The sequence below is a fragment of the Balearica regulorum genome, chromosome 2 (assembly GCF_011004875.1).
Source record: "Balearica regulorum gibbericeps isolate bBalReg1 chromosome 2, bBalReg1.pri, whole genome shotgun sequence".
Lineage (NCBI taxonomy): Eukaryota > Metazoa > Chordata > Aves > Gruiformes > Gruidae > Balearica > Balearica regulorum.
Window position 1 is genome coordinate 128,743,432 of NC_046185.1, and position 21,847 is coordinate 128,765,278.

The window sequence follows — 21,847 nt, forward strand, 5'->3', positions numbered from 1 at the left end:
CTCTGCTTCATATCATGAAGGCTTTCAAAGTGACTTTTAGAAGCTGGATTTTAGGTGTATGTCATGAAATTAGGAAATGCCAAAGGCAAGAAAAATTGGAGCTATTAGCAAAGCTAACAATAAAAAATTAGAACATCAAAAATCCCATAGCAAAAAGCTTACGTAGAATTGCTACAGATTAAGGCACTATTGAATAATATTGCTGTTAAAGAAGCCAATTATTTTTATAGAACAAATAAATTTTTCTATGATAATTCATATAAAACTGGTAAATGGTTAACTGCCTTAATAAAAGGGGAAGAGAAATCTCAACATAACAGCAATTTATACAAAACAAGGGGTGATAATGAACAAGAAGAATTAGCTACATATACCTCCAGAGCGTATTATGAGACTACATAAGTCTGAAACTTCTGAAGATGAGATCCAAATTTTGGGACCAAAAATTAAAAACCTGAGCCTTACCTATCTTTTCCTTACCATTGGAATAAAGTGGCTGGCTATGGTCCAAAAGATGCTGGGAACAGTCAGACCTCAGTGACACCTGGCAAAGATGGCTGTCCATCATTATTTTTTAATGCTATATTTAAAGCACTTGGCCTCTTCATGCCACAGACCTTTACATTTTCTTTTGAATGGAGGTAAATAGTCTCTATTACATTACCGAAATAATTCCTGTTTTGAAACGGAAGAAAAGGTCTTTGTGATTATTCAGCTGTGACCCTTTTTTTCTCATTTGTGACAATAACAAAACGTTTAGTCGGCAGGATAAGCAAGGTAGTGAAAAAATAATCATGGACATCAGAAGGATTCCATAAAAAAGACTCCTACCACAGAAGACAAACAAGGTATTTGACAGTACTACTCGCTGTGCCTGAAATATTTTCTTCTCCCGTAACGGGTAGCTGCAGTAGCTACTGAAAGACTGTATGAGCAGCATGACTGGCAGGGCCGCATAGATTTGTTTGAAATAGTGTCTTTAAAAGGCAGCTCTTGAGAGCAAAAGATCCCACTGAATTAAGTCTTCAAACTCAACCTTTGTTTCAAAGAAATATTTATTAAATGGGATACCCTCCTCAGAGCTCTCCCAAAGAATTTGTCCTCATTCATGAGTAAAACCACCTCTGGCTGAACTTAGTAGCCGAACTTAGGGTGACCTCAGCAACTGAAGATTCAGTTTTATTCTTGTCTTCTGCAAATTCTTAGAATTTGCCTGATATCATAGGCAAAGACTGCTAGTGGAACAAAGACAAACTGCATTTGGTTATTTTCATATTGTTCCCACTTACTCTGTTTTGCAAGAAAGAACAGACTTGGTGAAGAAGTTCTTCCATTTAGCATTTGCTATTCAGGAACAGTGACAATGCAGGAACATGGATGTTCAGGTGTCTTCCTTTTAACTCACCTATCTCACCCTGATGCTACTTGAAGAAGTTTTGTTTCATCCTGTAGAAAGATTTATGCTGAAGACAGACCATTTGGTCTCTGCATGACTTTTGGTCTCATACACAACTCACTCCAACTGACCCACGTTCTGCTCGTGATGAAATTGATAGCCAAGAAGAATCGAGCACATTGTAGGAAGTTTAAAACCTTCAAGTTCTTTCTTTCTCATTTTCATTTTACTTTGAAGTAACATGAAAAAAGCTTGTGCCTGGGGAAGTCAAAAGCAATAGTTCAAGATTAGGATAGGAACATACATTGTCTGGAGATGGGTCATAACTAAAAGGGCTATATTTACACTTGTCTAGCTAAAAAGAAGTCCTTTGTGTGGTGCCTTTGAACTATCTGACTTCAGTTGCTAATGTTACAGATTGACCCTTGCGTTTTTTGCAAGAGAAGTTGATTGTCCTTTCCAAGGGTTTTGTGTCAACCTGGTGAAGACAGGGAAAGGTCATAGAAGACATTAACCAATTCTTTACACAGTTATCAGTCCCCCCTCAAGAAAACTTGCTCTTTGATGGAGGAGTGGCTTTTGTTTTACAGCTCTTGGGGCTGGGATGGTTGCATCTCATTGGTGTGCTGGCACAACAGTAGATACCCTCAAGCTTTATGATTATTTAGCACCACCGGGACTATTAACTGCTGGTAAGACTGCAGTTTGAGTTATTGGATTTCAATAACAGTTGCAGACTTGGCCTTTATCTAATTTCCAGTGTGCTGTTTTATTTCTGCCTCATCCAGCATGGTGTCAGCAATGCAGGATCAGGCCCTTCAAATTTGCTTACTGACTGCTAATAAAACTCAATGCAGAAATCATGGTTTGAAGTCAGTATTTAACAAAGGACGCAGTAAGACTTTTCCTACTGAGAAATATTTTAAAAATGTTTAACAGTTTGACTTCCTGTGATATCAAGAATATTTTCATTTAAAATTAGTTCAATGAATTAGTGTGTTTCAGAAAGGAACAGCAAAGCAAAAAATAGGCTAGTGTTCTCTGTGCTTTTATAACAAATTAAACATATTAGAAAGACTTTTTTTTTGATAAATAAAAGAATGTGTGTGTGCTCAAGGGATCCGTGGCATTTGCTTGGGCATCTTTTTACAGAACAAATTTATGTTCTGTACAATTTGGAAGATTTCGTGATGATGGGCAAGTGACTGACAATGTTACCTGAATCAAGAGACTAGCTACCTAAAAGCTGAGAAAAGAATGTGGTTTTTACAAGGACTATACATGCAAAAATTTCTTCATGAAAGAATTCTGTCACACCAAAACTCTCCAGGGAAGACAGAATCTACACCACACTGGGATTTTGGTTAGAAGGAGGGAAGAAAAGGGTTAATGGAAAGAGAAAACTAATTGTTTGAAAGAGAAGGTGTATCCTTTAGATGCCTTAGCTGACTTCAGATTTTAGAGAACACAATGGTAGTAGAAAGCCATTTTCCCTTTCCCAGTCCCTGCTGAGACTAGAAAATTGGACAACGGGTTTGGGTTTGTCCTCATAAATACTGATCAAAATCCTAGCTTAATGAACTCTTGAGATAAAATATACCATTGCTGAAGTTTCAGCACTCTTCTTGTGCAGAGATGGTGTTAGAGATCAGTGTTCCTGCCTCTGAAATTACAGAGGTTCTCTACAAACTCATAGAAGATCATTCACTTTCCTAAATTTTGAAGATTAACAGAAGCCATCTGCCCTTCCTTTTCTGTTCTTCACTGCAGATGTTTGCCAGTCTTCAGACACTCATCTTGTAAAAAGTAAAGAAAAGGAAGCAACAAAAACTTAACTGTATTTATAATTCTAGATCTTCTTCATCAGCTCTATATAGTTTAGATTTGGGAAAAGAATCTGGCTTTTAAATTCAGTTATCATCAAATTCAATGGTGGACAGCCCGACCCTTTGTAACAGACCGAAGGAAGTTTGGAATGTAATTTCTGCATGTACTAACGTTTAGAGAGATTTTTAATTTCTTCAACACCTTCTACAGGATCCCCAGACAAACTTTTCTACCACTTGTAGAACACATTATAAACATCCAAAGAAGAGAGATGTTCAATTTTGTAGAATCACAGAATAACTTAGGTTGGAAGGGACCTCTGAGGCCTGACTTGTCCAGGTCTAATTAGATCAAGTTGCTCATGGCCATGTCTAGCTCAGTCTTGAATACCTCAAAGAATGGAGATCCTCTTTGAGGAATGTCTTCCAATATCTGACCAATATAATAGAAAAAAAAATAATCTAATGGGAATTTCCCACACTCCAGCTTGTGTCTGTTGCCTCCCTTACTGTTGTTGTGCATCTCCAAGTAGAGTTTGTTTCTATCTTCTCTGTATCCTCTGATCAGGTTGTTATAGATAGCAATAAGATCTCCTCTTTTTAAGGCTGAACAGGCCCAGCTCTCTCCTTTTCCATCATGTTCTCCAGCCCCCTGACCAGCATGGTGGCCTCCACCGGACTGCCTCCAACACGTCAATGCTCTTCCTGCACTAGGGAGCCCAAAACTAGACAAACTACTCCAGAAACAGTCTCACAGGTGCTGAAAAAAATATAACTAAGTGTTGGTGGTAAAAAGGTTATAGAAGTCTGTACCAAAGGCTTTGCTAAAGTCAAAGCATACAACATCTATTGCCATTCCCTTGTCCCCAGTTCCAGCTTCCTTGTCTTAGGCAGCCATTTATACTACTTGAAAATTGTTACCAATCAGAGCCAAGTCAAAAAAAAGTCTAATCAGTTGATATTTTCCAGTTTATTCCTTGTTTGTGTCCTGCCCTGCTATGTGTGGATAAATGCCCTTAGATTTTCCCTGTAGTTTTACTCCTACATGAACTTACCAACATATCACTTATACCCCCACCTAATATCAACAGAAAAAATGAAAAGCTGTTCAAAACCAGCAGAAGTATAGAGACGAATAATGGTAGTTGTCTTTAGTTGTCTTCAGTGGCAAAGTGAATTTTTTCCACTGTCTTCTGCTGGCCTACTCAAACGCTACAAAAGGTTATTTGCAGAGGAATAGGGCCAGTTGCCTTGGTTCACTCAAAGGGGAAAAAAGAATTACAGAGAAAACAGAAATAAGATGATCTTCCCCTGGCAGCACTGCATAAAGTGTTCTAGAGGAAACAGTTGCTTCATCCCTTCCCAATCTCTCACCAGTTATTACACTAAAATGCACCCCAGACAATCACTATCATAATGAGGTTAACGGATATGATAAATTCAGCAGAAGCGTTCTTTGTTTTTGATTGACTTTGTGGTTGTGAACTTCTAAATTCATCCATCCCACACTTTGCTCTATGACTGACAAATATTTTTAGGGCTAATCTGAATACTTGTTGACACATTTAAAGCTTTTGTGAAATCCTTGAATGAAAATTGTGGCAATAAAAAGTAATATTATTTTGAAAACACCTTAGAGAGGGAGTTCCTTCTTTTTCTAGGACACCCCTCTGGTGAAGAGGCATGCTGCTACATCAGATCACCAGAGAAGAAAAGATTGTGCTTAAGCACAGAGGATCCTGTGTACATTTTGCAGAGCCACCGGGCAATTACTTGACTGTTGCCTGGCCCACACAAACACTATATCAGGAAAAAAGAAAATTTAAAACAAATTTTTAAAGCTGCAAGATGGAAAAAAGAGTGCCAGAAACAACTTGCACTACTCAGTGTAGGATATTTCACTCATTTCAAATTGCCAGTGTCCCTTTTAAGAGCCATAAAAATCTTAACAGTTGTGCTGCTGTAGGGCTTACACTTAATTGTTGTAAAAAACAAGTGGGAGTCAGTGTAATGAAAGAGGTGCTCTTGCCCTCAAATGCCTTCAGGCACTAAATTAGAGTTCTCCAAAATAGGGCATGGATCAGAACTACCGTTTTCTGCTTACCAGGGGAACAGCCATTTTCAGCATAAACGAAAGCCAATGTGTGTTTTTTCACCTGTACATTGGGATATTATTTTATTAAATAAATTCTGGAAATATAAAAATCAAAGTGAAGATAAATACTGTCTTTTTTTTTTTTTCTGTACCCTTGCTCCTAACTTCCACCTATACTCTACCTGCACACTAGCAACAGCGTGCACAGTCATTCTGATCAATGCAAGCTGAAGGAATCTTCTGCACCAAGAACTGAACAGCTGGGAACGTTTGTAACTATGTTCTAGGCTAGTGAAAGGACAGTATAAAATAATTATTGGCACAGCACATTACTGTTTAAGAACAAGAGCTTTAAGATTTGGGGTGATTTTTAGAAAAAAATAGCGTAACGTTCTATGTGGAAAGGGACTGAGGAAAAAAGCAAACTGCAGAGGAAGAAAAATTACTGAAGCAGCTGGACAGCACAACAAGATTAAAAAAACTGTCAGAGGTAAAGTTACTCAAACTTTTAATTTGCTACTCTTCTGTTCTCAGTTTTGGAGACTGGCCAGGCGCTCTACCCTGACTCTCTCCCACCCGCCCTGCCTTCAGCATGGTTGCCTTCCTTCCCCATCTTCTTGCTTTGCTTCTTTCTTCACTTCACTAGCTTTAGCCCCGTCCCTTTCTCAAGTGTTAGCAGCCAGAGAGAAGACCTGTCACGCCGCGGAGAAAGGCTGCGCTGCTCTGCGGGGAGCGGGGCCAGCAGCGGGAAGCCTACCAGAACCACATCATCCCTGTCACTTTTAAACTGCTTTGCAGTATTTTTAAATAGATGGACAACAGAGAATCCTTAAAAATGCCCTTTCAGTGAGGACCACTGGTTATCAAGCACTACACAGATATTACTACAAGGGGTAAAGACGCTTTTTTATTTTATAGAAGTACGGCTATGACATTAGCCTCATGCGTGTATATCCAAGCAGGGCTGGAAAGCTGTCAAGATGCAGGCACTTTCAGCAGTGTAACTAAAAACAGTATTAGCAAGTTTCAAGTTTTAAATATCAAAATTGAATTGCACAACTTAAATACAAAAAGACTAACCTTTTGCAACAATATTTTTATTTAAAGAATTGTCACTTTCAGCAGAGGAACAGATTTTGCTTAAACTAAAGAAAAAAAAGAAAAAAATCAAACAAAATTTTCCCAAAACTTACCATTTCTAAGTAAAGATAGGACCATCTGCCCACTTACACCAGCTGGGTGTCTGGCCATGAACGTCTGATATTTCATGCCAAATTGAGTAGTTATCAATGGTTTTTATTTAATTATTTATTTATTTACTATTTTAAAAAAAAAAAAAATCAATCTGCAGTTAACTTCTACAGCTTGCAATCCCATGTTTTTCTCTCGTTACATTTTCAATGCACCTGAGGAGTCTGGCTGCTGTACTGGCCTCCAACCTGAAGCCTAATGAAGTCCCACCACTTCCAGTGGAACTCTAAGCAAATGCTATCCTGGGAATGAGACTATAGTTTTCTAAAGAACACAAATGTTCATTTATCAAAATAATATCAACTGCTACTTGAGTGCTTTATTTATATATCATATTTAAATGGCTAATCAGAAGTAATAGCTTATTATTAAATACAAATGGTTTCTTATTTACATAAATAAAGCTTATCTTACTTCTCTTGCCAGTTTTGGCTTCCTTGCTAGCCATCACAGACTGTATTGGCAACCACAGTACCTCCACCAGTCTTGCCAGCTTAAGTGGAAATAAATCTGATCTTTATTTTTAAATTGCAGTTTAATATTGCCGAAGCACACAAGATTGATTTGAAAATTCATTTTTTATTCTAATTCTTTTCTCAGACCAGCCTTTCCCACACAGCTTGGAGTTTCACGGCTTAGTTCCATTGTCATGTTCACTGATTGCAATTTGATGTCATTGCTGCTGTTCCTCAGCACATTGGTGGGACACAGCCACTGGAACTGTAAAAATTAAAGATTTCATCCCTTGCCAGTGTGGAATTGCTATTTATTTAGTTTGGGGTCTATTTTAATTTTGACTCATTTGGGGACTTTATTCAATACACTAAGGGTTTGCTTAAACAGGGACACTCAGGAAAGTTAATCCAAAGTAATTAAAAGAGTGAATTTAAAGTGGATTAGTTAAACCACATTAAACCCCAGTCCACACTGGGGTTTAATGTGGTTTAACTAATCCACTTTAAATTCATACCTTTAGTTAATTTGGATTAATTTTCCTGAGTGTCTCTGTTTAGACAAGCCCTAAAGCCCCAATCCAGTAAACAATTTATGCACACGAGTATTTGTATGTGATGCACTTAATTAGCCTCGATTCAGGAAAGCACCTAAGCTGTGCTGAAAGGAATGGAACTTAAGTGTCAATGGATGGTCTTGCCTGAGTTGGGAGCAAAGGCGCCACATGCAAAAATGCTGCCCTGGACACTCACATTCACAGTGAGTCACAGTGTATTTTTGGATACTCTTAGCAGGAACTTTTCCTGATATCCAGTTTATTTTCTTTTTGCCCTTCTGCATTCTTTGCTCCACTCTAACCAGCTTCTCCATCTTTCTGGGTACTGATCTAACAACCCCGTGGTACATCAGATTATGCTGATATAACTCTGCTGATGCACCATGAGTTTCAAGATCAGAAAGCTGGTTTCTTTACAACTTTCCGAGGAAGTCTCACCTACAGGAAATAGCTAGTCTGGAGTACATGGGTCTTTTTATTCTTTCCATCAGTAGTTCATCGGTCTCTACTCCTCTTGCTCGCTCCTCTGCTTGATTCCTTTAAAAATTCCCAGAATGCGTTAAGCAGTGTCCCTTTGTGACACTTACTTATGTGATGAATCTCATCATTTTGAACATAACTGCCACGCTACGTATTTTACTAAGAAAGCATGAGATGTTTGGCTTTCTACTGGAAGAAGACACTGTATTTTGGTTAGGTATTTGGGAAGTGTAAATAGTAACGGAATTACACTAAATCCTATCACTTGACATACAGGTTCACTGACAGCTTACCTAAACTCCACTAAATCCAAGAATTTTAGAATTATTTAAGACCCACATCAGTTAAGCTGTGAATGTCTAAGGCCAAGCCATATCGTAATTCAGAAGCAAAACTTTTTTTTTTTTTTAACTTTTTTCCACAAGAAGGCTTAGGTGGATAAGGACAGAACAAAACTTGTAATTAATTTTTTTCTTATGATTGGTAAATATTTTAAAATAATGTACCAAACCAGAACTTGAGAGTGAGTAAGTGAATATTTACAATGGAAACTGCTAGCTGACAATGGTGTCAAGCAGATGCTACTGGAAGAAAATTCCTCAAGTTTAAAATCAATGTAAATTTGTTCTTAATGGGTTTGTATAGAATGCATCTCATTATAGGGTCTAGAAATGCTAGAGGTACTCTACAAGTATTTCTTAGTTTCTCTATGGGAATACAGCTGATTGATAGAGAAGCAGAAATTCTTCTGACTCATGGGAGAAGCTGCAGTCATTAAAACTTTCCTGAGATTTTTTTCAGATTCCTGACATTGCAAAATTTCCTGGGTTATGGATCAAATATGAAATCCAAACAAGATATTGTTATAATTTAAAATACAACTAATGTGTGTATGTATAATTATTTGTGTATGCACACAATCAGATATGTATATGCACATGTATATGATTCACATAAAGATATATTAAAAATCTGTGGAAATGTTAATATTGTTTGCATGCATGAGCTAACTAAGCCAAAAAGTCAAGATTTTTTATTTTATTAAACTGGCAAATTTATACTATACTCTTTAGAGATGTATTAAATCCTGTTAACTAGTTCATATGCATGTAACAGCTTTATTCTATAGTTGATAACCAAATTGAACATGGCCCCGCCAAGGACTGGAAACTAGAATGTATTTCTAGGTACTTTACCAGGTGAGACCTGGAAGGAATGAATACAGAAAGTCAGTATTTTCCACTTTTCTTACTTTTCTATTGGCTTCTACCATCACAGGTGTGCAAGCAACGTTACGCATTTTCTGCTACAGATACCACTTATATTTGAGATGTTAAGAATTTGTAGAAAACTTAGCTAGATTACAGACAAAACCATTTAAATGAACAATGTAACTAATAATGTAACTAAATACAAACCAAGATTTTTCGCAATTCCAATGCACAGCCAAGTAAATTTTTAAAAATATTTCTAACCCTAAGATTTGACTTCAGTCAACATCTAAGAAATTAGGAATATATAAATATAAACATTATTTTCCTCACCTATACAAAGCTTACACACCTTTACTTGTGACTCTGCGGTAAGACATATTTTGAGCACAAACTGAGAAAGTCTAAGCAGTTTGTTCTTAACCCCTCCTAATGTTGCAAATACAGAAAATAATAATATTTGGAATTTATTTTTACTTTTATTGTTGTGTAGATAAAAGGGATTCATCTCCTTACAATGTTTTAATTTTGGGGTGGAACCTCCATTCATGCTTAAATTGGCATTTTAAGTGTTAACGATGAGCCTAACAATTGATTGCCAATGAAACAAGAATAAACTACTTTTGGCAGATTCTGCTGTTGTTTTTCCTGCTGGCTTTTGTTATCGCTTTTATTTTCCATGGCAAAATTTTCATATGGAGAATACTGAGAGGGCCAAATCTTTTAAGACATCCCCTAAGTGCACACACAATTAGATATCCTATGCTCATATAATTACTTCTGTAGTTATTTAGACAACTCACAATTGCCTGATTTGAGTACACAGTGGGAGTATGTGCCAAAGGCAGGTGCGTACTTTTTTTTTTTTTTTAACAGTAGCACAACTCTACAGGTTTATAGAAAAAAGGTTTTGATACATTCAGTAAAATTTGTACCTAGTGAATCCTGCCTATACACCTACATCTTCAACATAGAATGTGCTGTAATTCTTTACATTGCCATGTCATCTCCCAAACACCTGCTACTTTTCCATGTGTTCTTATCTAAAATGCACTGTATTCCAAAAGCAGAAAATACGCATTTCCACTATAGTGGACAGGTCACTGTGATATACGCAGACTGACTGTAGATGGCTGTATGATTTCTAAATCAAATGCTGTGCCCTGTACTGAACAAAATTATCATTTCATAACTGAGCTGTTCAAAGTATTCAAAACGTGGTATTACTAGACAAGAATTCTATGCTTGACTGCTTGGCTTTCTTTAATATCAAGATCTGCTCTAACAAAATAAATGGAAGGAGAGACAAACAGAAAATCATGATTTCAAACAGAAAATGAAGTGATCTGATTGAAATTAATGGATATATGGACATGCAAGGAAATTCTCATGCCTGGTTTGTTGGGTTTTTTTCCCTGTGGTTTTTTCTTTTAAATCTACTAACATTTAATTTTGAATGCCTCTTTCTACTTTAAACATTCTGTTGTTGCAAGAAATTTAAATGCATTGCTGTAAAACACTATCATCAGCAGGCCGGAACCTACTCTGGTCTCTCTTTTCTTAATCAAACATCTGGGAATCAAAAACATCTGTAGACTGGCATGGAGTTAAGACTTCCTCTCTAAGTATCTTTGGCAAATCCACATATATGGGCTGATTATCTTGCCCTGAAATGGCCTGCAAAGCAAAAAAGTTCATCTCTGGGAATCAAGAGAATTATAAGAAATGTCTTCAGAGATTAGACACAGTATGTTCACCATGTAATTATTACTAAACTTGCTAAGTTTTATTCCTGTTTCAAATTTCTAGGTTTGTCTCAGATGATTGATCATCTTTCTTCCTATGTTGCCCTAGCATCACCTAATAGTCTAATCTAAACAGTGCCAGTTTTAGGCTCATTTTTCCAAGACTTGGGTTCAAATAATAATTCTGCTTCAGCTAGTATTGATGACAGACTATGTCTCTAGTTTGTCCTGTCTTCTACTGGAGTCCCCAAAGAAAAGCTTGGATACCTAGTGCATTATCAGGCATAATTAGAAATTACACAATTGTCATAAAGAGCAAACTAGTACACATAGTGCTTAATCTTGAAACAGTTGCATCAATGTACACATTTTTCTTGCAAGTAAAATGAATTCTCCCAATACTTGGTGGTCCTCGACAATAGTTCACATTCCTTAAGGATTTGTAATGAAGAAAGGGCCAACACCCAGCAAATGGATGATTTACCAGATTTCTCAAACTTAAGCCAATCATTTTGATCAAGCTGTTCTCAAACGCATGCCAGCAACCGAAGTCTGCCTTGCAAATTCAAGGGTTTTGTTTTAGGTGACTTGCTACCAGTTTGTAAAAAAACGTGCTTAGAGGGTTTACTCCATTTCTTCGGAAGGAAGCCAAGGGAGGCAGGCACACACCTCCGGCCCTCCCAGGGCTCCAGCCGGCAAGGGCCCGCTCGGCCTGGGCCCACCAGACACGGTTCATTTTTCTACCATCACCTATTTCCTCCCCCCACGAAGAAGTTTCCCAAGCGGTCTGAAACCAGCCAGTCGCTTCCACGGAGCAACGTACTGGATTCACGTTTAATTACCTCACTTTAAGCTGCTTCGCTCCTTACCCCTGCCTTGCGTGACTAGTAACTACACCCTGCATACGCTTTATGTAAATAAAAGCGCCTCGGGCTTCCTCTGAGGGTAAAAGGCCCCGAACAAACGGAAACCCTCCCGATTTCAAAAATCCCCAGCGCCCTTTTGGCGGGGCTCCCGAGGAGCAGGCAGCGGCCGAGCTGCGCCACAGCCCGGGACGAGGAAAGCCCCATTCCCGCCCTTCCTTTTCCTTTCCCTTTCCTTTTCCCCTTCCCCCTCCTCCTCCTTGCCGGCCCGAGCGGTCCGCGACCGCCCGGCTCCACCGGGCACCGCACAGCCCCGCTCCCGCCCAACAGCGGCGGCAGGCGCAGGGAGCACGCGCGACTGAGCGGGCTGTGTGGGCGGCCGCGGCCTCGCGGCTCGGTCGGCGCCTGCGCGGAGGGAGCGGGGTGGGGGTGGGGTGGTGGAGGGGGCGGTGCTATCGCGCGTCCCCGCGTGCGGGCAGGGAGCCCTTCCCCTTCCCTTCCCCGGGCCTCCCCCACTGCCTCCCCCTGCCCCGCGTCCCTCGCAGGGCGCCGGGCCGGCGCGGGGGTCTGTGTGCCGCGCAGGGAGGGAGGGTGGAAGGGAGGCGGGGAGGGAGGGGGAGAGAGAGGCTGAGCCAGCTCTTCATGCCACTGCAGGCAGCAGCAGCAGCAGGTAAAACCAGCCCCAGAGCATCTGCTCCCCTTAACCCGCTTGCCCCCCTCCCCACCGGCCGCCCTGCAGTCAAAGTGCGCCGCCCGCCGCCCCGGCCCCCGCCGAGGCCTTTCCCCGGCGGCGGCGCTCGGTCCCGCCGTCCCCGGCCGTCAGTGGGCAGCAGCGGGGCCGGCCGGGGCGGTGAGGCCTGCGCGCACCGGGCTGTCGCCGCCGCCGCTCCTCGGCCTCCTCACGCTCCTTCCCGCGGGGCTGCCCGCCGGAGCGGGCGGCGGTCCGGTGCTTGGCCCGGGGCGTGCTGAGGGCAGGTGCTCCCCGGCAGGGATCTCTGGAGCCAGACACTCGTTTCTGGGAGGTGAAAGCAGGGAGGGAGGAGAAGGCAGATTTGTCACGAGGTTGCCCCCTCTGGATTTTTTTTAATTGTTATTGGTGATTCTGGTGGCTGAAGAGGGAAGTGAAGGTCTTCGTGATTTTTTGGTTGTTTGTTTTTTGTTTTTTTTTTTTTTTTCCCTCCAGGCTTGGAAAAGAGTTTTTAGAAGAAGCTTGGTTTCCTTCCACTTTTCCTGCCCCAGAGCCTCTCTTCCCTGTTCTCACCTATCTGACTCAGTCTGTGCTAGCTCTCAGTTTATTGCCATCAGTGGTAGATGTTTCATGTCACACTTGTTTTTCTTTAGGATACAGTAGTTCAAGTGCTGTATAGGTCTGGATTTCAGTGCAAGGACTGCAATTAGCACATTTTAGCTGTTTGAGAGTTTTATACTCTCTAGATTGCTGTACCGTACCCATCAGTAGTTTAGTTTAGTTACACATCCTATGGTATTACGCATCCTGGAGGCTTTATGGTCTGCTTTTAAAAAATAGTTGTTCCATCATATTGGCATAACGTTGCTTTAGTGTTTTATACGCATGAAAGTGGTATGTATGTGAAACAATCATGTTCCAAAATGTACTGGGATGGAACTTGGGAGACAAGAATACTCTTCTAGTTCTGCGACTCGGCTCTGCAGCATCCAGGCACTACTTTAGTCTCAGTAATCCTGCTTGCCTTTCCCTTACAAAGTACTCTGAAACTTGGTTAAGAAGCACCACATAAAAGAAGTTTTTATTTTCAGACCAACAAAACTTCATTAAAGTTGTTATTTGTGAGTTCTGTTACTTGCCACACACACTGATAATACCTCTGTGAAAACTAAAGCTTCCAAAATGTGTTCCAAATAAGTGTGGGCTGATTATTGAAAATATTTTTAAGAATTTGAGGATCATGAAACATTAAATTAAATTAGCCCTAGATTCCACCTCTCTCTGAATCATCATCCACTGTTATATTTGCAGCTTACAGGTTAAAGTACCATAAGATCTAAAACTGGGCAATAAGAAAAATACATTGTTTGTGGATGATAATGATTTCTGGTTTTGAAACCAGTCCTTTTTTTTTGGTAAATGTAATAATTGTTTGAGTTAACACAATTGTGAATTACCACTTGTCAAACAACTCTTTTTGCTGACAGGTGGCCCATGTATGGCCTAAATGTTGCTATCCTAAAAGTTGCATGAATATATATATCTATAATAGTAGCAATTACTAGAGTTGTTACACTTAAGGTTTTGTTGTAATACATTCAGACTGTCGGGTAAACACAGAATTAGACACAGCCTACTCCAAAGAAATTACTGAGTTTTTAAAGGTTTTGTATATTTTCTTACTTGAAATGGGTAACACTGCTGCTGAGCCAACAACAGGAGCTTACAGTAGTTCACAGTATGCACTGTGAACCTACACAATGAACTTCAGTTCATGACAAAGTATGAGAACATGAGCAATTACCATTTTTATGTGTAAGTGCATTCTGGGAAGAAGATACATTTTTTTCCCCTTTAGATTTTATGATGGCTTCATAATTTAGATACTACAGATATGGTAAACTTCTATGAAAACAGAAGATTTCAAAAGATATTCATGGCATCCTTTTGTTAGTAGGATGAAGGCAAGAGTCTGTTCTCCAGCCTTGTGAATGGAAAGGCAACTAAATAAGGCTTGTGCTGGTAGCTTTGTTTAATGATTAGTTAAACTGATGTTTCAGTTCATTTCACCTTCTCAGAAATCTGAGGAAAGCCACAAACTTTATTTTTTTACAAAGTTCCCAGTTTCTGCTGCAATATTAGCAAAACTCACTTGTCACACAGAAATCAGAACTTTTCTTAAAATACTGTGCCACCTGTGAGAGTGACACTTACCTTGAGAAATGTAAGTGAAAAAATTCCTCTTCCATTTTTGTCCTTTGCATTACAGTGTTGGCTTTACTCAAACGTTGTTCTTTTCTCTTTCGTTTGCACTTGCATCTTTTGGACTTTGATACCTCATATTAATGTACAAGAAAAACATGATTTGGTGGAAATGTGTTATACATTCTCTACTTGCCTATGATTTACGCTAATGATCATATTTGCTGTCTCTGGGTGGTTGTTGCTATTATAACTTCATTTTTCACTGGGGAAGGGCTATGTAAAGAACTGTTTTATACTTTGCCCTGAAAGGAATTCTGTTGACAAAGTCTTAGAAAGTTTACTTTGTGCTCCATCCTTAGGAGTTTTATCTTAAACTGCTAGGTATGCTGCAGTAATTGACAACAGCTGTTGCTGAGAATTGTGGAGGATAGACAGTTTCTAAGATAATCAGTTCCTAGTCCATTTGAGGCTTTGTTGATTAGCATGTGTAAGAGCATTTTTGGATCAGGAGCCAGTGATATCTGCAGAGTGCAAATGTGCTACATTATCTGAACTGTTTGACTTAGACTCTATGCTGCTCTGTAGTAAATAAGCTATAGGTTTTGTGTGCTTCTAGCCTAGGAAAGTGCCCAAAGCAGTTCAGTTTGTAGCCTGTAAAAACACAGATCTTTGGCTGAGTTGTGCTCTCAGAGGAAGAGTGCTGTTAAATGTGATAGGTAGAAGGAGTTGTTTGCCTGTGTTTGGTTGTTATGTTAGTGAGCCTTAACCTCTCTATTTTTGACCCCCAAAAGAAGGGGCGTAGCTGCTACCATTTCCAGTTTGTAGGAAGTTTGCTACTGTGGTCTATGTTTTACTTAAGAATGTTTTTATCAGCTGTCTAAATGTCCATTTTTTTCCTTATGTCACAGCTTCTGTGATCAAATACTTAAAAAAAAAAAAAAAAAGACTTGAAAATGGTACAGAGTTTGAGGTCCCTGTCATATTGGATAACATTGTAATCTAATAATCATATTCTTTTTATTGATACTGAATAGAAAAAAGCACAATTACTCTGAATCTTATGGGAATCTATGTGTGACAGTCTTTGAGGAGAAATGGTTGACCGTGTTTTTACTCTGAGAGTTGAGCTGGAGCAGTTAGTCAAACTGCATCCAGACATTGGAGATGAACATTCAACATTTAGTGTATTTTGGATAACAGTTGATGAATTACCAAACAGAATACAAGTGGGTATTTTGCCTCTGTTAATGGTTAGATGTAGATTTCCCAAAAGCTTGGAATCATAACATAACCTGAAGTCTGGTTGGAAATACTTTGAAAATAATAGGAAGACTCACGTGTCACTGATGTTGAACTGAATGCAGCAGAAAAGAGATAGTTATGGTACCCTGTGTTCTATTTAAAAAACCCCAATATTTTCCTTCTGTGCTATTTAATTTGAGGGGCTTTTTGTTCTGTTAATGGGCTGGCAAATCATTATTTTAGGTTTATTAAAGAACATTATTACCATACTACTAATCTTTAAGTTGTGTGTATGTGAAAAGTTCATGTGCTTGCTTAAGTTGACTTACATTTAGTACTGCATCACATAGTGGTGCATTAGAGTGGGGATCAAATCTATCTTAATACATAAACATTTCATCTTAAAAGTATTACAGCATCATTTTATGTCTCAGTGGTTTTTTTTCTGAACTTCTAGTTGGCTAAGTCTTTTTTTTTTTTTCTAAGTGTATCAGGATACTGAGAATCTACCGTTTACTTCTCTGGATGACTTGTTTCAGTGATTCATCTTTTCCACTATTTAAAAATAAGGCATGCAATTACTGTTTGAATACATTTGAATGCATCTGTCTTTCACTGGTTCTTGTTATCTCGTCTGAATTTGCTATCATATCAGACTGCCTTAAAACGTGATTTGTCCCTTTGACACTGTGTTTTCACTCCTCTGCATGGTGGCAGTCCTTAGCATTTAAAGATAGGCACACATTTTAAAATACATAGTTTCAAAAGAGCATCAACAGATCATAGATTTGCTGGGCTGACTACTCTGGGACCCTTGGATAAGTTTAACAAGTGTGCTGATTTAAAATGTTTGTCTCACAATGTTTTTTAACATCTGATCTGGAACATCTGTTTAACAAATGAGTTGGAAAGAAAATCAATATAATGTGATACAATTATACCATTTTGAATCTTTCCAACTATAGAATGGAAGTATTTATTGACTATTTTTGATCTTTCCTTATGATTTTTAACACTTGTGCCACCTCTGTCTAGTTGTGGGCCTCTGCTGTTGTTGAGGTGGTATTTGTTACTAACACTCCTGTCTGTATCATGTGGATGTTTTATGTCTCTCAGTTTCTGCGCTCTGTAACTCATGTTGATGGTGATCCAGCCTCCCCTCTTCTCCATTGTTGATCCTGCTTTTTTTTTTTTTTCCTCCTTACACTTCCTCCTTTTTTTCAAAAACATTAGGTTTTGAACAACTAGCATGAGCTGGAGCCAAAGTTGTCCTCTTTGTTAGCTGTAGAATTGCTTGACCATACACAAAAGCACTCTTAAAGAAGTTTCCATTTTCATGTTTTTCTGTCTAAGATTTTTCTTCCCAATCAATTTTGTTCATAACTCTTTTCAGCTTCAGAAATTTTGAGACCTCAGGAATATGAGCATGTATGTGCACCATATATTTACAATAGATGTCAATAATATCTATCTAGCTGTGTAATCTGATCATGATCAGTAATTCTTAGACCATCCCAAATTATTAGTCTAGTGATTTACTCATTTTAGCCATTAGAATGAGATATATGATAATTTCTCTGTGTCAGTCATGGTGAGTGCTGTTAGAAAACTGTTGCTAATAATATTAAAAAGGGATGTTTTTACTGTTGGCTGCTTAAGATCCTGAGATGTTAAGTTTCCTTTAAGAAAAGGACACTTCAGTTTGACAGTTTTCTTTCAACACATTACAAATATGGGCTTACAAAAAAAAAAATACTCCTCTCCTTTGAGCTGATGGTCTGTGAAAGACCTCAGATGACATCACCTTTTGAGTGAGTTGTCTTATTTAACCGTTAGACCTACGTTTAGTCAGTATGTCCTTTGGTTCTGAACTATCAGGTAATGAATTTCTGAACGGTGTTTCTTGAAACTTGGATTGTGGCTGCTTGATAATAAGTGGTATTTTTATTTAATCTCTACCTTTTACACAAATGGACTTTTGGCCTTTTCTCTTTCCTATTGGGAAGTAGTATAGCTGTGTGATGTGTATTGAGAATAGACTTGAATTTTGATAAAGTCTGGAACTTGCTGAAAGTTTTAAAGAATCTAGAACTGTAGAAATGCATTTTTTGGCATTTAGATTTCACTCTGATGTTAGCATAAGAATTGTACCTGGCATCAGATGAATTGTCATCCGGGTCATTATTTTTTCACAGTGGCCAACAGCAGATGTTTCAAAGGAAGTTACAAAAAAATTCTGAATTGTGGAATAATTGCCATACAAAGGAGCTCCTCAAATTCTTGTCAGTTTATAAGGGTTTATAGTGCTGATCCTGAGTGTTCTTCCTCCTAGTATTTTTCCTGCTGATACGTAATTTTATATAGGTGGATGTTTTCATTATCCCTGGAAATATGTAATCTTTTTACAAATTTTACAATGTAAATGTTTACAATTTATAATCTACCTTCTCACTGTCATGCTCAGCACTCTGTTCTGAATTGTTAAGAGTAGCTTAAAGCTCAGTAGTTACTTGAGCAACGCTGATGATTATTTCTTACCTGCTGTGCTTTAGATTTGTCAACAACAAATTTGATTTGCCAGCATGCTGCCCATTTACTTATATTTTTTAACATCATTAATCTCACATGGTGTTGATGAATATGATTGTATTCTGGGTCCAGAAATTTTCTGTTAACACTGGTGGATGTGACCAGTGATTCCTGCATCCTCTATGATGTGGATATACACACTCTTTCCTCCAACGTTTTTTTTCCCCTCTTGTCATTGTTCACAGCAAGGCAACATCTATATCTGGATGTAGATCTGCCTATATTTCACTGATTGAAGCTTGACATGTTGCAGAGTTGAAAACTGCTTATGTATTTTCTGATCTTCCCCAACAGATTCTCTTTCAAAATTAAGATTATTTTCTTAAGCCTTGATTAGTTTTTCTATCATCTCTGCTTTTAAAGGGTTTGTCAGTGTTCCCACTGGCCTTTCAGATAGGAGTTTGACTTCTTTTAAAATTAGAGACTTTTAAGCAAGTAATGGTATGTTTCCTGTTTATTTCGTGATCGTTCTCATATCAGCATGCTTGCTGCCCTGTAAATCTAAATAAAAGGATCCAGTGTCAAGGTGGTACTTTGATTTCTTGTACCTTCTAGACTAAACTTTATCTGGAGTGTTCATGATTAACATTTAGTAGTTTCATAGAGCCTTTCATCTATAAATGAAAATAGCATTAATCATTTTCAGTGGGAGGGAAGTGACTTATTCAAGGCCAAACAACAACTCAAAGGGGAAACTTCAGATAGAACCCAGATTTTATAGTATCACAGCTAATACAGGAGCACACTGTAAAATATTTAATAAATCACACAAATGAGTTTATTAAATGGGAAAAATGAAAAGTAATTTAAACATGTTAAATAGACTATGTAAAAGAAATTTGAGAAATAGAGTGAAAGAATACATATAAGGAGGATAGTACTAATGCTTATGGCTTATGGGACAAATACAAGTAAACATATAGTATACTTCTGTTACTGTAAATCTGCTAGGTTATTTGATAATTGTGCTGGGGAGGATAAAAGAGTATTAATTTCTTTAGTGAGAAGAGTGGCTCTCAGCTGATACACATGCTTGTTTTGCATGTCCTGCTTCCTGTAAAACTTATCTGTACTTTCAGAACACCTGCAGCATATACAGCCTGTTATTTCTATTGGAACCACATATTTAAAAAATATATGGGAGCCTTGCTTGTGTTTCAGTTATTCATGAGTCAATAGCATAGTGTTTCCTCCTTTAGGCCTGACTAATTTTTAATTTGTATCATTTACACGTATGCCTATTGTGCTAATAAATATACACAGTTTGGGGAAAAGTTAATGAATTTAAATACGTAGCAGGGCAATTCTTTTATATGTATGTATGTATTTATTTTTTTTTTGTAGACTGAAAGCTAAACCTAGTGCTGTTTGTGATGATACCTTTTAAAAGTTTGTTATACTCCATAATCTTATGTACAATGCGTTAAGCAGTTACGGCTAACAGGCCAAAGATTTCACCTCCTTTGGTTTTCATTGTAGATTCACATTGGTTGTGCCCTGCCAGTTTTAATGCTACATGAAAATATGTAGCAGATGATATTGAAAAGTTTCTTTTCTTTTGAAGTATGCAGAAGTCTGGACTTCTGTAAATTTAATTTTTGTAGCTGCATGAGAGAACAGTGGATGAGTGCAAGTAAAGTGCAACAAGCAGGAAGTTTCTGACTTCCTGTAATCAGAAGAAACTTGTGTCCCAATCACAATTACTTCTGAACACATCACTGGTATATGTTCATTGTGCACAAAAAAACATTTAAAGTGTTCAATCAAAAGTCAATGTCTTGAAAACTAAAAAAGGAATACAAAAGCAAGCATTTTAGATTGATGGAGTGTGCACATTACAGTTAGGATTTGTTGAATTTTTTTCAAATGAGCTTTTCAAAGAGGGCAGTGGCTTGTAAGAACTGAGAACGTTTTATGAGTGAAGGTAAACCTCACCTTTTTATTTCTGAATTTACTTGATTATTTTCTGTGGAAGTACTTACATTAGCATGAGATGGCCTTTGAAATTTTATATTGGCACTTTGTGTATTACTTTAAATAAGTTCATTTTGGGCAGTTCTCTTTTCACATTAAAAATTCGTTCCTATGTAGCATTTCTGAAAAATAGTGTAAGGCAGTATAAATATTTTACACTTGAAACTTTAGTATCCCTTTTTCACAACGTTTCGTTCTGTAGTCAGGGTGTGTTTCACCTAGTAGAAAGCTAATTCAGCTTTTGCATTTGTGCAGTGGTCCTAACTATTTATTAACCTGTCCACAAGTCTTGATTTGGAGATTGCTTGATTCAGGTGCAAGATAACAGTTGAGGCTTGACTGCAAGTCAAGGAATTGGAAAGAGGTTTAAGGGATGGATGGAGTGAAATATGTATAGGGCAGGATGTACCTTCTCCATTTCCAGCTGATTACTAGTTACTTGTGGCCCCTTTCATACAACAAATTTTTCAGAACTGTCTATGGACCTGAGCAGTTTGCTGGTTTCTTTTGTTTCCCACCTTTGATCAGTGAAGTGGTTTGTCAATTTGACACACCTTCAAGATAAAATGTCAAACTTCAGTTTGCAGATATGGAAAAGCTGCCTAGTCTTTTGTCTCTTACGACTTTTGTCTTGAACCTTAAGTACGTTCTTAGGGTGAAGTGAGAGGAATTCTTTACATGAGAAGAAACAAAAATGTATATTGAACAGATAAGAGTTAATATTAATTTTTAATAAACATATCTGATGATGATGTCAGACATATACTTGGTGCAGTCATGTTGCCTTTACCCACAAATGCAGAAACCATTTATCGCAAGGTTCCGTCCTTATGAAACTGAGTGGGGAGGAGCGAAGGACAGTAGCAGCTGCTATCACTGGACATAGCTCCACTGTGATGTTGTGCACGACTGGGATGCATTGAGGTATGCATTCAGAATAAACAAGTGGCACTATCAGCTGTTGCAAATCCAGCTGAGATACTTTGCTACTTTAATAGCACTCGTGCACTCTACAGCCTCAGTGATTGGAGAAAGTCCTCATTTGTTTTTAGTATGTTACACATTTTTGTTCTAGTCTTTAGGGATTTTAGAGAAACTGTCAAAGTTCTTGTATATTAGAAGAAAAATATGTAGTTCCACCTATAAGTCAGTATTCAAAACTGACATATGCTAGAAATTAGAGCATGCTGTTGCTGTTTTATAGCTGTTGGGCGAGACTAGGTTTTTACCTTAATTTGCAGTAGTAGCGTATGATCAGTCATGGTTATAATTT

At 38.3% G+C, this 21,847-nt stretch overlaps 1 protein-coding gene across 2 annotated transcripts in view; it reads left to right on the forward strand.

The window, feature by feature from the left end:
• The first annotated feature begins 12,307 nt into the window (after nucleotides 1-12,307).
• The window catches only part of TBC1D5 (TBC1 domain family member 5), a 322,332-nt gene continuing 312,792 nt past the window's right edge, over nucleotides 12,308-21,847 (forward strand). Inside the window, exon 1 of one of the 2 annotated variants that reach the window (XM_075745858.1) lies at nucleotides 12,308-12,546. The gene's annotated coding sequence lies outside the window, so the exon portion shown is untranslated. The remainder of the gene's footprint in view (nucleotides 12,547-21,847) is intronic. The other variant, XM_075745859.1, reaches the window with a different exon arrangement.